At 34.4% G+C, this 21740-nt stretch overlaps 1 pseudogene; it reads right to left on the reverse strand.

Annotated features, from left to right (window-relative positions):
- Positions 1 to 1181: 1181 nt before the first annotated feature.
- Positions 1182 to 15973, reverse strand: LOC131153000 (sulfate transporter 4.1, chloroplastic-like; annotated as a pseudogene).
- Positions 15974 to 21740: the final 5767 nt, after the last annotated feature.

Genomic DNA, 21740 nt, shown 5'->3' on the forward strand with positions numbered 1-21740 from the left:
TCCAAAGTGGGATATCTTTTTTTCACTAATTTTAATAATAAATTTATTTACCTCATTTCCAACATTATGGATTTAATATTTTTTTTTTAAAAGATAACAGATGACTGCCAATATATTCCAGCATTGCCTCTCTATGTTTTAATGTTTAAATTATAACATATAATCGGTTGTAGACACCCTATTTTTCCCCAGGGCCCAATACATTATTATTATTATTATTATTATTATTATTATTATTATTATTATTATTATTATTATTATTGTTATTCTTTTCTTGTTATTATTATTATTACTTATATATTATTGTTACCTTATTATTATTATTATTATTATTATTATTATTATTATTATTTTTATTTTTATTTTTATTTTTATTTTTATTTTTATTATTTTTACTATTATTACTATTATTTTTAATATTATTATTCTTTGTATTATTAATTATTATTACTTGTCTATAATTATTGTTATTATTATTATTATTATTATTATTATTATTATTATTATTATTATTATTATTATTATTATCATAGTATTTTATTATTATTACCATTACCATTCTTATTACTATTATTAATATATTATTATTATTATTATTTCTCTTATTATCGTTATCATTATTTCAAATATTATTTTATTATTAGGGTATTATAATTATTATTATTACTTTACTATTATTTTTCTTATTATCCTTATTATTATTATTATTTTTAAATATTACTTTATTATTATTATTATCGTACTATTATTATATTATTATTATTTTCAAATCTTGTCCTTATTACATTACTATTATTATTATTATTATTATTATTATTATTATTATTATTATTATTATTATTATTATTATTATTATTAGTTACCATATTCATTATCACTGTAAAAATATAAAAAGAAAAATAAAGAAGAAAAAGAAAAGAAAAGAAATAGCTTTAGGGTTTAGTTTGTTTTATAAATAGGAAGGTGGACAAGAGCACACAGGGGGTTGCAGCGGAGCGCAGCAAAAATGAAAAAAAAGAAAAAAAGAAGAAGAGCGCCTTCTTCTTCTTCCTCGAGACACACACAGCCGCCGCCACCCTCTCCCATCACCACTCTCCTACTGCCGAGCCACCACACAGCTTCCAAATCAGCCACAGATCCGCAGCTCCTCCATCCGCACACACCAGCCATACACCAACCACTTACTCCAACCTCCATCCATACCAGCTTCCCAGAACACCTATAGTCAACCTTCCCAGTGACAGTAGCAGCCCCGTTGCCCTCTGATCAACGCCACCTCCATCGCCAGTAGACACCGGGAAGACCCTCCAAATAACCACCGCCCCCGGCTGTCAATCCTCCACCATCAACGACCAGCTTCAGCAACTCCCTCTCTCTCCCGCAGGACATCCTCCGGCGACTACAGTCCAGACTAGAACTCCCTCAGAAACCACCACTGAGGCCATCTTCAAACACTGCACGTGCCCGAGCCACTCCGTCTAGTTGCCAGCCGAACCACCAACCCGAACAGACACCAGACGGCTGCCCCCTCTGTTCCAGCTACTCCAAGCCCCGCGTCTCCAGAAAAACCCGAGGCCACCTACTCCCCGCTCCAACAACCATACTAGTCTCCATCCTTTGCAACTCCGACGACCTATGGTAAGTCCCCCTGCTATATACACACATACACACACCTTATGTAAAGCTTGAACTCTTCTTTGTTTATTAAATTAAAATCGTGGGTTGCAAGTTTCCTTTTTATTAATGTTCATGTTAAAAAGAAAAGGATTTTATTGTTGCTTAACTTTTTATTTGGTGTAAATACTAATTGATTTATTCTTCTTGAGTGCAGGATTTTTGTTCATATTTAAATTTTTATTGTTTTGGTTTATGCATATTAAATACTAATTGATTTATTCTTCTTGGGTGCAGGATTTTTGTTCATATTTAAATTTTTATTATTTTTATTTATGATATATGTTCTTGTAATTAATATTCATGTTCATCGTCTTTATTATTATTGTAGTTATATACTTTATGCTTAGTATATTATATGTTATATCTAGTATTTAATATTATGGTGTTATTGTGGTTATATAGTTTATTATTGTGCTTATTATAGTATTGGTTATATCTAGTATTTAGTATTATGGTATTATTGTAGTTATATACTTTATGCTTAGTATATTATATGTTATATCTAGTATTTAATATTATGGTGTTATTGTGGTTATATACTTTATTATTGTGCTTATTATAGTATAGGTTATATCTACTATTTAATATTATGGTATTATTGTAGTTATATACTTTATGCTTAGTATATTATATGTTACATCTAGTATTTAATATTATGGTGTTATTGTGGTTATATACTTTATTATTGTGCTTATTATAGTATAGGTTATATCTAGTAATTAGTATTATGGTATTATTGTAGTTATATACTTTATGCTTAGGGTATTATATGTTATATCTATGTATTTAGTATTATGGTGTTATTGTGGTTATATGCTTTATTATTATGCTTATTATACTATAGGTTATATCTAGTATTTAGTATTATGGTATTATTGTAGTTATATATTTTAGGCTTAGTGTATTATTTGTTATATCTAGTATTTAGTATTACGGTGTTGTTGTGGTTATATACTTTATTATTATGCTAATTATATTATAGGTTATATCTAGTATTTAGTTTTATAGTATTATGGTATTTTATTACTTATTTTGACATTCGTAATATTTTAATCGGTATGTGTTGCTTATTATCCTATTACCATATATTAAAACCTCCCATATTAGAATTTTCCTATATATATAAAAAAAAAACCTATAAGATTTCCAAAATTTGGGAGCGTATTTTCTTAACTATTTTCTTGATTTTTTTTATCCCTATGATTTTAATGCTAGGGTGTGAGCTTTCGGGCTTTACGTACCCTTAGTTCTGAGGGAATATGTATATATTTATATATTACATATATTCTTGTATTATTTATTTATATTACATGTATATTTGCAAATTCACTAATAGAGGAGTAATTTGAAAGACTTATTAGATTAACTTAGGAATAATTCCAAATTAATTAGGTACCGTTCGTAAGAATGGGTGCGTAGGGGGTGTTCGTACCTTCCCCTCACGTAACCGAACTCCCGACCCCAACTCTAGTAATATAAACCCATTCTACCCTTAACGGGGTAGTAACCATGTGTGCTAACCACACTAAAAGGTTAATGGCGACTCCGACATTCATTGTTTTTCCTGAAAATTTAAACCACATTTTTTATTTCGCCGCCCGGGGCACACGTGCCCCGGGACATCGTGACAGCCTGGCGACTCTGCTGGGGACATTTGAGAGTCGAACCAATAATTAATTAGGATTTATCCTAATTTAAATCTATTAAGTCTTTTAATTACTCCACTTTTGTAAATAAACTACCCCTATATTTGAATAAAGTAATTTGTTAAAATTATAATACGTTTGACTTAGTAAATATATATATGTTTCCATAGTTGTAGATAGCTTGGAGTTAATAATCATAGATACCTTAATTAATGTTCCCATATATAGGGATACCTTCATTAAATATTACTTCCCATATAGGTAGATACCCTTTATTAATGTGAATATTACTTCCTAGGTAGATACCCTCATTAATGTGAATATTACTTCCCATATAGACAGATACCCCTCGTTAATGTGAATATTACTTATCATATAGATAGATACCCTCATTAATGTAAAAATTACTTCCCATATAGGTAGATTCCCTCATTAATGTGAATATTACTTCCCATATAGATAGATACCCTTTATTAATGCAAATATTACTTCCCATATAGGTAGATACTCTTAATTAATGTAAATATTTGGTTTTCATATAGGCAGATACCCTTAATTAATGTGAATACTTGATTTCCATACAGATATTAATGTGAATATGTATGGTAGATATCCGTAATTATGTGAATATTTAGTTTCCATATAGGTATACATTATTAATTAATGTGCATATTTTGTTTCCATATAGGTAGATTGTGAACATTTATTCCCCATACATGTGAATATACTCGCTTCAATGTGAATGTTTGTTACCATATTTATAAATATCCTGGGTTTAAAGTGAACATTTAATATCCCTGGTGTAATGTGAATATTTGTTTCCATGATGGTCTAAGCATGTGATTGCTTGTAAATACTCTATTGTTATGATTATTGAATAAGCATGTGATTAATAGCATGTGCATGCATGTGGGGTAGCGGGATTAGGCTAAATTTAGGGTTCACACACTTTCACGCTCTATACCTGGGCTTTCCCTGTTAGGATTAGAAATGAGTGCAATAGCGTTAGTCTCTTCGTGGAAGAGCTTGATGGGACCCGCAAACCACTCCACTCAGTGCGGGCTTTATCTGGACCCCTATGGGGGAGGATGGAAGTCCAAACTGGGAACGTTGTCATCAATAAGGATTAGAGCCTACCCGCACATACTTGTTTATAGTTTTACTTAACTAGGATAGTGTCATGAAGAACCCTGTATATATGTACCTACCCTGGGTCGGGACGTCCTTCTCCCCATACCGTCTATTGTATATATGTTGTGAGATACCTTGTATTATATCATGCATTTTGCATCTATTTTAGACTTTTATACTACTTAGTCAGTATTCTGAAAAAGCCCAATAATGAGACCATGACCCATCCTTTCAAAAAATGAAGCATTTGGCCAGAGCATTTTAAAATACGGCTCGGTCCAACCCTTTTCAAATAACTCAAGCCTAATTTTTTTTAAGAAATAACAAGCCTAGGCCCGACCTTTTCCTAAGTAAAAAATCGGCCTAGGCCTGATTTTCAAAAAGGGTTGAACCCAAATTTCAAAAATGGACTTCGGCCCTATTACCTAAAAATTCGGGCCAACATTTTCTAAGTAATCCAAGCCCGGCCAAGTCCTTTTAAAACTAGGGCCTGATCTCATCATGAAATACATTGAAGCCTGTATTTTAAAATACTCGAGGCCTAAGTGCACACAAAAGTTCACAAGTCCACATTGAACAAATCCAATGGGTTGACTACCTTGGGTCAACCCCAACCTCAGATCATAATTTGACCCTTCATAGAATCTGAGGTACATAGACCATCAACATGGAAAGAAATGGTTGAGGGAAGATTTGAACTAAAATTGTGGCCCATCAATGGTCGTGTTAATATGTTGTATGTTGGGACAGAAGCCACATCTTTCTGCAAGTATAGTATATTGTATATATGTTGTGAAATAATTTGTATTATATCATGCATTTTGCATCCATTTTAGACATACATACTACTTATCCAGTATTTTGAAAAAGCCCAATAATGAGACAATGACCCACCCTTTCAAAAAAATAAAGCACTTGGCCCAAGCATTTTCAAATATGGGTCGGCCCAACCCTTTTCAAATAACTCAGGCCCAATTCTTTAAAAATAAACTTAGGCCCGACCTTTTCCTAAGCAAAAACTCAGCCCAGGCCTAACTTTCAAAAAGGGTCAAACCCAGATTTCAAAAGGGGGCCTCGACCCTATCACCTACAAATCTAGGCCGACATTTTTTAAGCAATTCATGCCCAATTTATTTTCAACTAGGGCCTGATCCTATCATAAAATAGCTTGAAGCCCATATTTTAAAATACTTGAGGTCCAAGTGTACATTAAAGTCCACAAGCCTACATTAAGCAAATCTAATGGTTTGACTAGCCTGGGTCAACCCCAACCTCAGATCATAATCTGACCCATCATAGAATCTGAGGTACATGGACTGTCATCAAGGAAAGGAATGGTTAAGGTAAGAATTGAATTGAAATTGTGGCCCATCAATAGTCGTCTTACTCTTGAAATTTTTCATTAGCAGGATGTTTTCAGAATTCTGGAAAAGTAGTTATTTAGGTTACATCGCATTCATGCACTTCATTTCAGGCATAGCCATGCACGATAGGTTGCATACATGTTCATATCCCTATTGATATTTATTTGTGCACTAGGTACACCCATGCATAAACACCCATTGCATAACATAATCATTCCATGTTCAATTTCATAACTATGCATGCATAGTCATCTCCAATGGGTCAATAATCATATTCCAATTGTCTGCAAAATCATGGGCCAACGTGGCAAAGTTAAAGATCTTGGATTCCAATAATGAGTAGAACAAGATGATCTCTCTACAGAGAAAGGTTAGGATCATGGGGAATCATTGCATGATCATAGTAGGAATGTAATAAATGTCATCGGGTTGGAAGATTGATGGGTATTCAACTTTAGAAGTGAGCTCGCATGCTATATAAATGATATGCTTGATCATCTAAGGGTGATAACAAGAGGAATGCATCCATGCTTTTCATTTAAATCATTTTGAAATTGAATGAAATAAGATTGTCTTTTGGACTCATCTCATTTCATCCTCCTTGAACCATTACCTTGCGCCAAATTTTGTCCATTGTTGCATGTATTTTGTGTAAGTGACATAGGAAATAATTTTATTAGTACAAAGGACTTGGAGCCATGAGTTGATTTCAGGGGTCTATTCAATGGAAAAAAAAAATGAAGGAAAAGCCTCCAAGATGAAGTAAAGAACACTACTTCAAGATGTTGTCAAGGAGCTTGGTGGGATGTGGGTTTCAAAATGATGAAGAGTCATAGGAGAAATATACAGAAATGACTTATCAAGCTTGGTCCTACTTTTGTTTGATGAAATTGATAAAAAAAACCTCTTATCTTTATTATCTAAGTTATGATTGGTGTCTTAAAGGTATGATGATTATATTTTGATCAAATGAGGGGTGACTATCTTTGATCGACCATTTTTCCCATAAATAACCAAACACTGATTTACCATTTGTTAATCAAGTTGAGCCTGTATGTTAAACCAGATTTTTCTTAAAAGTCAATTTACCAAAAATTCAACTTGGGTTTGGGTCTCCTAGTGTTTAACAAGTCATTTGAGGCAATGATCACTACCAAAATGATGGCAGGCCATTTTTCTACTACCCAGAAGAAAGTCAAAGAAGAATCCCTTGCAAGCCATTTTTTAGCCTGAAAAATTCTTTTCTTGAATGACCCATCAAAGGATCACACCCCACACTTGGGCGGTTTTGAAAAAGATCAGTCCCAAATAGAATTCAAATGAAAATGAAGTAAAGATTCCTTATAAAAGGAAAAGCAAAAGTTGCGGTAAAAGAAGAAGATGATGAAAAAAGAAAAAGAAAAAGAAAAAGAAGAAGAAAAGGAAGAAGAAAGAAAAATAAGGGACATACTACACATATGAACTTTGACCAAATTACCTTTGATGAAATTGATGATTTTGAGCCTTATTTAACTCTTTTCCTCTTTAAACCATACCCCTAGACTACATTACGATCTAAATGAAAGTTCTGACCAGATTGGTATACATTATTATCTTAAATGATTTGTCAGACTCAATATTGAGTCTGAACTATGTAATGACTTGATCCTACAAAGGTACGTAGGCAACTTGTTCAAATAACAAGTTTGGTCAATACTTTGCAAATACTACACCACTAGGGCAGAAATCTTTATTCGGGGATCGGATTTTTAAGCCTTAGTTTTCTTGTTCTTGGTGAAACCTAAATCCTAAGCCTACATTTCGTCCCATGTCTTAAAGTCCACCTTGAGATTGGAATATTGATCAAACTACTTAATGAGACACCAGTTATAATTCAAGACAAGGAGTTTGAACTAAGCTTGAAATAAGTAAGAAAGAATCTTTACGTGGAGATACAGTGGAGGAGTTATGTTTGTGAGGCTAAAAAAAGTTTTGCCCATTGATATGGCTCTCTAAGCTAGAAAAGTTATATTAGTGTCAAAGTACTGGTAAAATTTGTCTCCTATTTAACAAGCATAGAAAATCAAGCAAAGACAAGCAAGTTTGTGCATTCCATCCATATTCCCATTGAGATTGAGTTATCTGATTGCATGCTTATTCATTTAAATTTCAAAGAGATTTTAAAACATTAAGGATGCAATCCAAAGAACGTCCTTGTGGAGAAAATGTAAGACAGACAGAATCAGCTACAAATGCATCTACTAGGGTAGGTGTCATGTCGAGTTTTAGAGGAATACATTCAGGGACATCTATGTCAGTTGGGAATTCAAAAATATGGCCAAGATCAGAATCGGGTTTGTTATGAGCTCATTGGTAAATTGGCACGTCATCATGTGTTATATCAAAAATAAAAAATAAAAAAAAAATCTTCTTGCCCTTCAAAGTTTTAAAGGAGGATGGATAGTCAAAGGGTTTCAGAATCACCAGCAGTTTAAATAAAGAAGATCTCTGTAGAGAAAGAGTAGTTTAACTGAGGCAAATGTTATGTTAGAAAAATTGAGTTTCAGTGGGACCCATTCAAGCACCTTCTTACCAGATTGGAATATGAAAATAGGGTCAAGATCAGCTATAGATCCATTCAACTGAGGCAGATTTTGTGATCAAGTTTCATTTGAGCCAAGCCAATCACCTCCATGGTCGGATGAGTCAAGAAAATTGAAGCCATGATCAGAAATAAACGATGGTAACTGGGGCAGATTTTGGTTTGAGTTTTTTTTGGACTAATTCCGATGCCTTCATATTACACTACAAAAAATAAGGTTATTAGTGACGGTTTTAAACCGTCACTAATACTCACAAAATCGTCACCACTAGTATTAGTGACGGTTTTCTGAGTATTAGTGACGATTTTTAATTAATCGCTATACCTGCCGTCACTAATACTTATTAGTGACGAATTTTTCAAATCGTCACTAATAATAGAGTATTAGTGATGGATTAAAATTGTCACTAAAAACCTAAGCCCGTCACTATAGATTCTATACCGAATCGACCAAAAATCGTCACTATTGCTCTATTATTAGTGATGGTTTCAAAACCGTCAATAATGCTCTATTATTAGTGACGGTTCTCCCAAACCGTCACTAATGCTCTATTATTAGTGACGATTCTGAAATCGTCACTATTTCTCTATTATTGGTGACGGTTTTGAAACCGTCACTAATGCTCTATTATTAGTGACGGTTTCAAAACCGTCACTAATACTCTATTATCAATGACGGTTTTAGAACCGTCACTATTACTCTATTATTAGTGACGGTTCTAAAACCATCACTATTGCTCTATTATTAGTGACAGTTTTAAAGCCGTCACTAATGCTCTATTATTAGTGACGGTTTTAAAACCGTCACTATTACTCTATTATTAGTGACGGTTTTAGAACCGTCACTACTGCTCTGCAGAACCATCACGAAAGCCATAGTATTAGTGACGATTTTGAAACCGTCACTAATACTTTAATTGGACAATTATTAGTGAATTTAATTTTTTTCCAATTATTAATTCCTATAAAAAATTGTAATTAAATTACATTTTCTTATACATCATTAAACCATAATTGCAATAAAATTCATGAATTATTTAAAATTCTAATTCAAATTTAAATACAAATATATTATACAAATTCAAATTCAAATTTAAATTCAAATACATTTATACAAATTCAAATTTAAATACAAATACATTATTCAAATTCAAATACATTTCATCTGTTCAGATAACAAAAAAAGTGAAAAGCTGCATCCGTAGTGCATGACATCGTCCTGTCGTTGTCACAGTTGCAAACCCTACAAATTAAGAAAGTTAAAAAAACTGTATACGTTTTTTGAAAAATTTTGGCGGCATTTCTCCTATAAATATAACATTTTCCATAGAGATATGCTCCAAACCTAGGTGTTTACAATAAACATTTTACAATAATCCAACTAGTAATGAATTTTGCGAGTGCATAGGAGCTTCATATAATAAGCATTAAATAATGTAACAATCATATATTCATGACATATGAATTATGTGACAAAAAGTAAATCAACGAACTATTTTAAAACTCGTTCGGCCTTCTATCATGTAGGCTTGTAACTCTACAATTATTCCCCCCATATTTTTATTACTAAAATAAAAATAATATTTATTTATTGTTGTGTTGATTGTATTCATGGAGCTTAAAATTAAGAGATAAATGTTGTAATGCTTTTCATCAATTCAACGAGCAGCACTATATTTTGGATTATCAAAATCCGGCAAGCTTATTGCGGTGCTCGACAACACCCAGTGGATTATACAACTACAAAGAAGACCCTTCAATGTATTTAAGTTCTAAAAACCAGAAATTTTTATATCCTTAGAGTTTGACAAGGACTGAAATTGCAGCCAAGCCAGACCCATGTTCAAAATACAGGAAAGGCAAGACCAGATAAAAACCAAGCAAGGCCCAGTTTGACAAGGACTATTTTTTCCCAGGCCAAACACATCATATTCTATATTAACATACCCAATTGGCAAATATTTTTTGGACAATAAAGATGATTTCAAATAAAATAAGAGTATTAATGATCATGCCTCAAAGACAACAGGTTCATTTTTTGAGCTGGGCATAATGCACAGCGACTGGGATCAATAAGCATTTACAGTTTCAACATACCTTTTGATTTGAATCCAACTTATATCCATTATTTGCAGCCAATGCTTTAGCAATTTCAACAGATTCCTTTGAGTTCCAAAAGTAATGGTTCATCAAAAATCAACTTCACAAATTTAATTTAAAAAATAAATAAAAATCATAATGGCCAACCTAACTTCTCTTACTAATATAGCAACACCAATAATAAGCAATGCGGTAGGAATCAAAGAATTTGCATAACTAAAATTTTTAGGGACAGAAAATTTTGGGAGGCCTTTAGGTATATCTCCAACCTAAAACAACAACCCAACATTTACTAAAATTTATATTAAACTTCAATTAAAATGAAATTTTAGAACAAGTTTGTATGATAAAATTTAACTGAGACAAAAACAGTAAAGACACATATGAACAAATAAATAAATAAACAATGAAATAACAAATGAACTAAAACTACGCAAGGCTGGTTTGAAAGTCTGCCAAGGGGCACAGAGTTGGTAAGGCCACGTGTAACAATTAGAATAAGCCACAGAAATATATGTATTTTTACTATAAGCAAAGACAGGGCTTAAAAACCAGTCGTTGAATTGGTATCTACATATATCCCCTGAGTGGGTGGTGTATGAAAAAGAAGATTAGAGAACGAACCACTTGTTCGCAGCAATAGCCACCAGTTCAGTAAAAGAATTATATCAACTTAACTTCTAACAAGCACAAATTATTTGTATCTTGATATATGAACATCTTTTATATTTAAATCTGGAAATCTTAACTGATATGATTAATTGACTATTCAGGTTTTTTTTAATAGAAAATTGACTATTCATGTTGTTGTCACTTTTGCAATTTATATCTTATTGTTAAATTGAATACCCAATAGTTTAAAATGAGTTAGATTCATGCTATTCTCACCAAAGAAATGGAAGATGGATGAAATATGTTCACAAAAGTTGTACCCAAAACAATAGCTGTGAGGGGACCAGCTGCTCGCAAGAATCGTAAATGCTTCCTTGATTTTCCTTGAACATAAACTTCAAAATAAAAATTAAATAAAAAATTAACAAGTACTTAGTTTATAAAAAAATACAATCATCTCATACCAAGTGCTTCATAATCAAAAGTACTGCAAAAATGACAGATTCCATCACAAAAGGGGGCCATGAGAACTACAAAAGGAAAAACACATGTGGTTAAATAAGGAATAAATGAGTGGAACCCCAGTGAAGGCATGTCTTATAAAAAATTAAAAGATATGCAAATGATAGAAGAAATTTTAAATCCACAAACTAGAATATGAACTAAAAAGTGCAAGCACACATCATGTGTACCTCACCTACAAGCTACAACTTCAATTACTATATGAAGAGACATAGGGCTTTTTAACAATGTGTACGGTCAAGGTTCTAAGGGTTTTATGATCCCCACAAACAAAGTGCAGTTTCCATAAAATTAATAGAAATGCCACCTAGTAACATTTAGATGCACTGGCAGAGTTTGTTATAACCATATTCCTTGTACATATTGGAAAAGGAGATACAAGCACAAGGGATACGTGTCTTTGAAGTCCAGGACATTCAATTAGATAGAAAATTGAAAAACAATGCTAAACTGAGTACTCAGCAGAGTATAAAAAAGTGTTAAATATCTTTGACATAAGCAATCGACTAGGGATTCCATATCCAGCTTAGCAGACAACCAGATAACTGGTACCACATACCAATCAAAATACTTTTTGATGCATTTTAATAAGAAAATGTGATGTATGGAAAAATTATGATGCAGAAGACCTATTGCGTAAGCATTGAAAGCATACCCTGTCCAGACTAGATATTATACTCCTGATCAGTGGCACAATTTTACTACTTCGTACTATATCATACCCCAATAAATATTTTGCTTGTGATAAGGTGATAACAATGGCTGAAGCTGTTTTAAATCTAGAAATCACAGAGTGGCTAATAAAACGAATAAGGCAGCCAAGCCTGGAGGAGAAAGGAAATAAATAATAGTCATAGGTTGGCACTGATGATAATGATAATATCTGGGAAAAAAAATGTATCATTTTCTTTTCAGTAAGACAACAAAAATAAAATCATAGGGAATATGAAACCCCCTTCCCACCCTGACCCCCCACACACGCACAGAGCCCTCATCTCTTTAACACCCAAAAAAAGGACAACATATGAATGCACGCATGTTCTTTAAGAAAAAGAAAAGATAAATTACCTCAAGAGCCCCATTATGCATTCCAGTATCCCAACCATAAGATCATAGGGAACATGAAACCCCCTTCCCACCCTGACCCCCCACGCACACACAGAGCCCTCATCTCTTTAACACCCCAAAAAATGACAACATATGAATGCACGCACGTCCTTTAAGAACAAGAAAAGATAAATTACCTCAAGAGTCCCATTATGCATTCCAGTATCCCAACCATAAGTGCCAAAAGTATTGCAAGTTCCGTGTATAATTCATCAGATGAATCAACAATTGCACTCAAGAACAAAATATGAATGCACGCATGTCCTTTAAGAACAACAATTGCAGCCTCCCGATTCTTACCTCCATGTCCATCATAAACTCCAAATAATAAAGTGGAAGCATCTAGAACAGGATATGCAACATGCTAGCAAATCAAACATTAATAGTCAATAACAAAATATTCATACTATTAGTTAAGACCTTTAACATGAAAGTTTGAAGTCTCAAGTCATAATCAGGATATCCCTTTTAGGATAACAAGAAAAAAAAATTAATATAATAAATGCAAGAACTATGTTGTAGGTAGCCTATTTATGCATTAGTTTGCATATTTGTAAACCCTAGCATGGATTAGTTCATCTATGTTGTAGGTAGAAGCATTTGCAAGTAGGGCTAGGTGATCACGTACATACACACAACATCATTACAGTATCTTCACTTGACAACCAATTAGAAGAAGAATCAGAAACATTTGTAAGTTGTCTTATGCTGAGGTAATGCACTGAAGATGTTTTTTGGACTGACACCAAAACCTTGAGACTTTGAAGGACATAATGTGAAATTTAGCATCACTCCTAAAAATCTTTTTCCAAACAGAACTAGAGAGGAGTTTCTCAAGATGTAAGCTGATATTCTAGAAAGTATCCTTTTCTTTTCATTGTTCTCATTAGTTAATTACATTTATTCCAAGGCCCATATCTAAAAGAACAAAGGACTTACCTGCAAAGAGTTTTAGGGGATGACAATGTATTGACTGTCAAATTTGCTAATAGAGAGATAGACCTCAGCACTTCGGCGACCTGTTCTGGTAATCATTACACTGCCTACAGAAGTATTGCAAAGGAAGGAATTCTTGTAGGTTTATGTCATTATCGATTTTTTGGTGAGTTTTTCTTCTCCCATTCATTCATATATGACTATGTAGTTTGTGCAAATGATGTAAGAGTAGAATTGATAAATACGACAGGATCACAAATATTATCCATATCAGGGTTATCCTTCATTTGAAAAATTTTATTTAAACTAGAAATTTATGAAAAAAAAAAAAACACACTTTGGAATAATATGCACAGATAAGAATCTGATTGCCAACTGCCTCACCATCTTTTGGTAACAATAGTTAGAGATAGGTGTATGTGTGTGTATGTGTGTGTGTTATATTATATACATCAAGAAATTTTGTTTGTTTGTTTGTTTGTTTGTTTTTGTTTTTTGATTTTTTTTTGTTTTTTTTTTTTTGTTTTTGTTGCATTGGATGCTGATTGGGGAGCCATCTTCACAAGTGACAAAACTGTGCAGAAAAAAAATTTGGGGGGGGGGGGGGGACTAGTTAATTGATGTTTATTGTGGATCACAAACCATTTGCTATTTATTGTGGATCACAAACCCTTTTTTGAGGTTTTCTCTAAGTTAAACACGTTACATTATTTAATGATTATGAAATGAAATGAAATGATTTTTTGTTTTTTTTTTTTTTCCAGTTTTGTTTTCCCAAGAGGAAGTGAAATGATTTGGGATTAGATATTAGGGTCTCTCTTTGACCCTGTCTCTACCCCTCTATCTGTTTTTAGTGTGGAGAAAACAGAGAGGGTCCATGACATTGACATGGACAGGGGCTCCACTTGGCTTCTCATGTCATCAGACCTTCAATTGACCTATATTTATATGGTTTAAATTTCATTATAAAAGAGGGTTGGTGACATAAGAAACAGGGGAGCTTGACCTCTGCATAGGCTATAGGCCATACCCCTCATCCTCATCTAAGTATAAATAGAGAGAAGGAAACTGTTAACCTGTTTGGTTCTATCACAGAAACTGAAAACCTGTTTGATTAATTGTTTTCAGTTTTTTCTCTCACAAAATTATAAGAAATATGTTGTTCATCACCAAAAATTGAGGAAAAAAAGGGAAAAATTCATGTTGAAACACGGGAGAAAAGAAATATGTGGAAGAATAGAGCAAGTGGGGGGGGCGGGGGTGCAGCTTTGCAAAATTTCTAGAAAAGGAGTAACTCCAATGGTCCCCAAACAATTCAACCACAACAAGCAGAAATTTAAACCATGATTTGGATGAAAGACTTCAAACTATCAGGAAATCAACCCAAATGCACTAAACCCAAGATGAGCTCCAACCTTTCAAGAACAAGGAGACAAAACCCTCACATAGAAATTGTTTCGCTCGCTCGCATCGCTGTTGTCCACAAATCAACATTGAGAACCAAATTGCAAAATGATTTTCCCTTCATCTTCCAACAAGACACAACATGAGACCCTCAGCTGCATGAACGGGCAGCAAACCAGCCGCTGCTATGTGAAGGGGCAGGGGCTAGGTGTGTGAAATTGAAGAAAAAAACCAACAAAAATGCATGATGAAAATGTATGGATGGGAATAGAAGTGGAGAACCCCAGGCATAAATTTTATATACAACACCTCTCCTCTATTGCCCAACTAGGTGAAAATCACTAAAAGTGGGTTTTTATTTATAAGGAAACTAGAGAAACAGCTTCTTTTGGAGCTTCCAAAAAACCCACAACCAAACATGTACACATTTTTGTCTAGTCGAAGAAAACACAAGCAAAAAACAATAAAAGGAAACAATTCAAACGCCCTTAAAAAAAAAAAAAAAAACTCTAATTGATGGCAATTGTCAAAAGCTAATAAAATCCGAAAATTAATTGTTAACAAAAGTTCTAAATTGTAGTGTAACTCTTTTCAACCACAACCTTCAATAACAGTAGTATGCAAACTGCAACAATAGCAACTGCCACCTGCAGCTAAAACAGCCAGCTAGAACCATAATACCAAACAAGCCGTAAGCCTTTATCCCAACTATTAGGCTTTAGCTACATGGATCATTCCTGCATTGAAATTGTTTAAGCATATCCTATTTGTTAAATTAAAATTTATTAAATTTTTTTAAACTGCTCAGCTCGCTTCCATTTGTCTTCCTATTATCTTAATACAACCCTCCACTTCAATCAAAATACTTCCTTTACCAGTGAGTTAACAGCCATTGCACATGTCCAAACCATCTCAAATAGTCTATGGCATTTCTAATAGCTTTTAAAGCATGTAAAATGAAACGACTGCCTTTCTAAATCAATGAACTCACCCTTAATTTCCTAAATATGGCTTGAAAATAATTTCCATTTTCCACATACGACACTAATATGCTTATTCAATCAATAGTTACGGGACTAAAAAATGGATTGTCATGACTCACAGACAGCTCATAGTGCACAGGTAAATAAACAAATAAATGAAATGTAAAAGTAGGTAGAAAGTAATAAAAAAGAAACAATATAAAAAAAATTATACAACTTCTTACCATCAGCCCAAGAAGTTTGAGTTTAGCATTTGCCTTGGGGAAGTTCAACTTATTTTTCCATAAAAGCTTCTGAACATCTTTGCTCAGTCCATTCATTTATGAGCTTATCTTCTGACCATTCAAAGCTCCATTACAAATATCATCTACATGCCAACCCATACGGGCAAGCCACTTCAGCACTCATGAAAGGACAATTTCCCTCCAGATCAGCTGGTTTTTGCATTTAAGAACTCCATGCCCATTACAAGAGTTGAATGATACAATTATTTCAGAAAATTGATTTGGAAGAGAACTGACAATTTCAGAAAAGCAATTGTTCACTACCTGCATTTTAAAGGCTTCTAAGTCATGGCTGAAACGACATTTATCATTCTAAGGGCATGAACTAATGTTTCCTATCTTCACTATCTCAGGACAGATATGCAGCACAGATTTTTGTTCCTGAGGTTTGAAAACATCTCTTGTGATTAAATAACAACAGAGAAAAAGTTCAGATTAGTAAACAATACATATATATATATATATATATATATATTTTTTTTTTTCAAAAATTAAAAATCAAAGAATTTTTTGTGTTGAAATCAAAGCAGAGAGAGTACCATGAGCACTATCATACAATATAGAATTGTTACGAATAGTTTACACATCAAATAAATAAACAGGAATATTATATTAAATTCCTACCTTAAATAGTTTACGCTCAAATAGATAATACACCAATCAAAGAATCTAAAATCTAGTTTAATATATGGGGGAAAGAAGACCTTAAAATTGCATTGTTATTTCTTTAGTCCTTAGAAAAACCTTTTTATTACAAACAGTACAGCTCAGAGATGCTACAACTCTCTCTCAAGTGAATAGCAGGCAAAGAAACACCCAATTTAAGAAACACCCAAACCTTGTCCGCAATGTGTATTGTTGAAACCAAATCAACCTGCACAATCAATCAAAGCACAAAATCTCTTCAACTTCCTACGGTGCTTTTGATAGGGAAAAAAAAACACCCAATTTAAGAAATTAAATTTTAAGCTAAACTTGAAGAAAGGGTTGGAGAAGAGACTAGGGCAACTTCTTTTTGTAAGTAACAACGACAGTCTGCAAATTGCCAGTGCCTCCATCATTCCCTTGTTTGAATCTCATGAAATCAATGATGCAGTTCTTCCGCAAGAGCTGTTCCGTGGAGCCATCCTCTACGTGTTGTCTTCTGGCAGAAGCTTTGATTCTCAAAATTAGAGGAGGTGAACAGTGCGGGCATCTAGGGCTTCGCGTTGAGCGCTTGCAGGATCTAGGTATGGAAGGAATCGATGCCCTGGACAAGTCACGGGTGGAACTGGAAGGAATTGAAGATTCGGAAAGGAGTGGCGTGCAGAAACGAATTTTGATTAGATTAAAGTATTAGTGACGGTTTCAAAACCGTCACTAATACCCTATTATTAGTGATGGTTCTCCAAAACCATCACTAATACCTTTAACTAATTTTTTTTAATATATTTTTTAAATAAAAAAAACTAGTAGTGACGGTTTCAAAACCGTCACTAATACCCTATTATTAGTGACAGTTGTGTCAAACCATCACCAATACCCTTAATTAATTTTTATTATATTTTATAAATAAAAAAACTAGTAGTGACGGTTTCAAAACTGTCACTAATACCTTATTATTAGTGACAGTTGTATCAAACCGTCACTAATACCCTTAACTAATTTTTTTTTATATTTTTAAATAAAAACACTAGTAGTGACGGTTTCAAAACCGTCACTAATACCCTATTATTAGTGACGGTTGTCCCAAACCATCACTAATACCCTTAACTAATTTTTTTTAAATATTTTTTAAATAAAAATACTATTAGTGACAGTTTCAAAACTGTCACTAATACCCTATTATTAGTGACGGTTCTACCAAACCATCACTAATACCTTTAACTAAATTTTTTTAATATTTTTTAAATAAAAACATTAGTAGTGACGGTTTCAAAACCGTCACTAATACCCTATTATTAGTGACGGTTGTCCCAAACCGTCACTAATACCCTTAACTAATTTTTTTTTATATTTTTTAAATAAAAATACTATTAGTGACGGTTCTAACAAACCATCACGAATACCTTTAACTAATTTTTTTTAATATTTTTAAAATAAAAATACTAGTAGTGATGGTTTCAAAACCGTCACTAATACCCTATTATTAGTGACGGTTGTCCCAAACCGCCACTAATACCCTTAACTAATTTTTTTTTTTTATATTTTTTAAATAAAAAAAGTAGTAGTGATGGTTTTAAAACCGTCACTAATACCCTATTATTAGTGACGGTTCTCCCAAACCATCACTAATACCTTTAACTAATTTTTTTAAATATTTTTTAAATAAAAATACTAGTGGTGACGGTTTCAAAACCGTCACTAATACCCTATCATTAGTGACAGTTGTCCCAAACCGTCACTAATACCCTTAACTAAATTTTTTCTTTTATGTTTTTAAATAAAAACACTATTAGTGACGGTTTTGGAGAATCGTCACTAATACCCTATTATTAGTGACGATTCTCCAAAACCGTCACTAATACCCTTAAATAATTTTTTTTATTTATTCATAAATATTAGTAGTGACAGTTAGTTAATTGTCACTAATAAGTGACTTTTAGTGACGAATTTAATCTGTCACTAATACGCTAGAATCGTCGCTAATATTTTCTCGAAAAAATTTTCGCTCGAAAACTATTTACCGTGTTATTTTTAGTGACGAAAGTATTAGTGACGGTTTCGAAACCGTCACTAATAGTGTCATATTAGTGACGGCTGCTAAAACCATCACTAATACTTAAACTATTAGTGATGGTTCTTAAAAACCGTCACTAATACCAACTTTTAGTGACGAAATTGAATTCGTCACTATTACTTTCGTCACTAAAAATCAATTTTTTTGTAGTGTTAGAGTGCACGATGATAACATAGCCAAGATCAGTGGTCGAGGATTGAAACTGGGGCAATTTTTAAGTTCTATTGGAGCAAATTTAGGAGCTTTCAGGATAGAATAAAAGTCTAAAACAGGGCGATGACTAGTGGCATGTAAACACTGGGGCAGATTTTGAGTGCCTTTTGGAATTTGAAACATGGCTAGAATCAATGACAACTTGGAATTTGAAAGGACACTCAAGATCAGAGATTGGGTTGTCGATTACAAGCACGTTGGAAGGAGAAAAGATTCATGCATTACCATGCATTTCATGCATTACCACACATTCCATGCATTGCATAGGAAAGAAAATACAAAGGGCATCTCATTCAACATGCATACATCTTTGCATTCACGCATCATTATGCACATAGAGCAACATATCACTGCATGCTAGCATCTTAGGTAGCAACATTCATACATATAGCAATAGAGCACCATTCATTCATACTTGCCTAGTTGAATAAACTTCTGAATAATTATTTTGCATCCTTGACTGAGCCATTCATGTCTAGACATATTTTGAAACTAGGGCAGTTGGCCCCTATGCACAGATTGAGATACTTTGAAACTATGGCAGTTGACCCCAGGAAGCAATTGATGCATTGGTTGTTGAGTCTCAAAGAGGGAGGTCTAAAGACAGCCAAAGAAACTCGTGATTTTGTTCCCGATCAATAATCCCTAGTGGAATAATTCTGAACCCTACACTTGAGGACATTTTCCAGAAGAATCTTGTGGTCTCACACCCGACTGATCACCCTTAGTAGAATAATCATTTTCCAAAATACTGACCTTCGAAAAGATCTCGGGACTTGGCACCTGATTGATCATCCCTCGTGAAGCAATTTTTCAAGACTTAAAACCCATATGAGCTTATTCTTCAAAGAGTCTCAGGGTCTTGCACCCGATTAATCATCCTCAGCGGAGCAAATTTTTAAGACTTAGAACCTTATACTTGAGGACACTTTATGAAAGATCTCAAGACCCCATACCCGATTCATCATCCCCCATACATAGTAACCATCTCCCTGGTCCAAATTGAGACATCTACCCTGAAATTAGGGCATCAACCCTCACATCCAAAAATGGTGTTGTTCACGAAAAAACCGAGGTGTTGGATCACCTTAAAGCGTTCTTGATTATCTCATTCATGTGAGTAGTTTCATCCAAATTGTTTTGATTATCTTATTCACACTTATTGACCCATTATGGTCCCACTCTTATTGACCCTTCACGGTCCCACTCTTATTGACCCTTTGCGGTCCCACCTTATTTACCTTTTGTGGTCCTACCTCATTGACCCATCGCGGTTCCACTTTATTGACCCTTCGCGGTCCCACCTTATTGACCCTTCGTGGTCCCACCTTATTGACCCTTCGCGATCCCAGCTTATTGACCCTTCGCGGTCCCACCATATTGACCCTTCACGGCTCCACCTTGTTGACCCTTCGCGGTCCGCCCTTATTGACCCATCGCGGTCCCACCTTATTGACCCAGAGCGGTCCTATTCTTATTGAACCTTCGTGGTCCCACCTTATTGACCCTTTGCGGTCCCACTCTAATTGATGCATTGCGGTCCCACATTATTGATCCTTCGCTGTCCCACTCTTGTTGACCATTGGCGGTCTCACCTTATTGACTCTTTGCAGTCCCACCTTATTGACCATTCTTGGTCCCACCTTATTGACCCTTCGTGATCCCACCTTATTGACCCTTCGCGGTCCCACTCTTATTGACCCTTCGTGGTCCCATCTTATTCACCGTTCGCGGTCCCACCTTATCGACCATTTGTGGTCCCACCTTATCGACCCTTCATAGTCCTATCTTATTGACCCTTCACGGTCCCACTCTTATTGACCATTTGCAGTCCCAACTTATTGACCCATCGCGGTCCCACCTTATTGGCCCATCGTAGTCCCACTCTTATTGACCCTTTGCGGTCCCATCTTATCGACCCTTCGCGGCATCACCTTATTGACCCTTCGTACTCTCACTTTTATTGACCCATCGCGGTCCCACTCCTTATTGACCCATCGCGATCCCACCTTATTGACCCATCGCGGTCCCACCTTATTGACCCTTTACGGTCCCACTTCATTAACCCTTTGTGGTCCCACCTCATTTACCCATCGCGGTCCCATTTTATTGACTCATCGTAGTCCCACTCTTATTGACCCATCGCGGTCCCGCTCTTATTGACCCTTTGCGGTCCCACCTTATTGACCCTTTGCTGTCCTACCTCATTGACCCATCGCAGTCCCACCTTATTGAGCCTTCGTGATCCCACCTTATTGACCCTTCGCAGTCTCACCTTATTGACCCTTCATGGTCCCACTTTATTGACCCTTCACGGTCCGACCTTATTGACCCTTCGCGGTCCCACCTTATTGACCCTTTGCGGTCCCACCTTATTGACCCTTCGAGGTTCCACCTTATTGACCATTTGCAGTCCTACCTTATTGACCATTCACGGTGCCACCTTATTGACCCTTTGCGG

This window comes from Malania oleifera, chromosome 4, assembly GCF_029873635.1.
Source record: "Malania oleifera isolate guangnan ecotype guangnan chromosome 4, ASM2987363v1, whole genome shotgun sequence".
In the NCBI taxonomy this organism is placed as follows: domain Eukaryota; kingdom Viridiplantae; phylum Streptophyta; class Magnoliopsida; order Santalales; family Ximeniaceae; genus Malania; species Malania oleifera.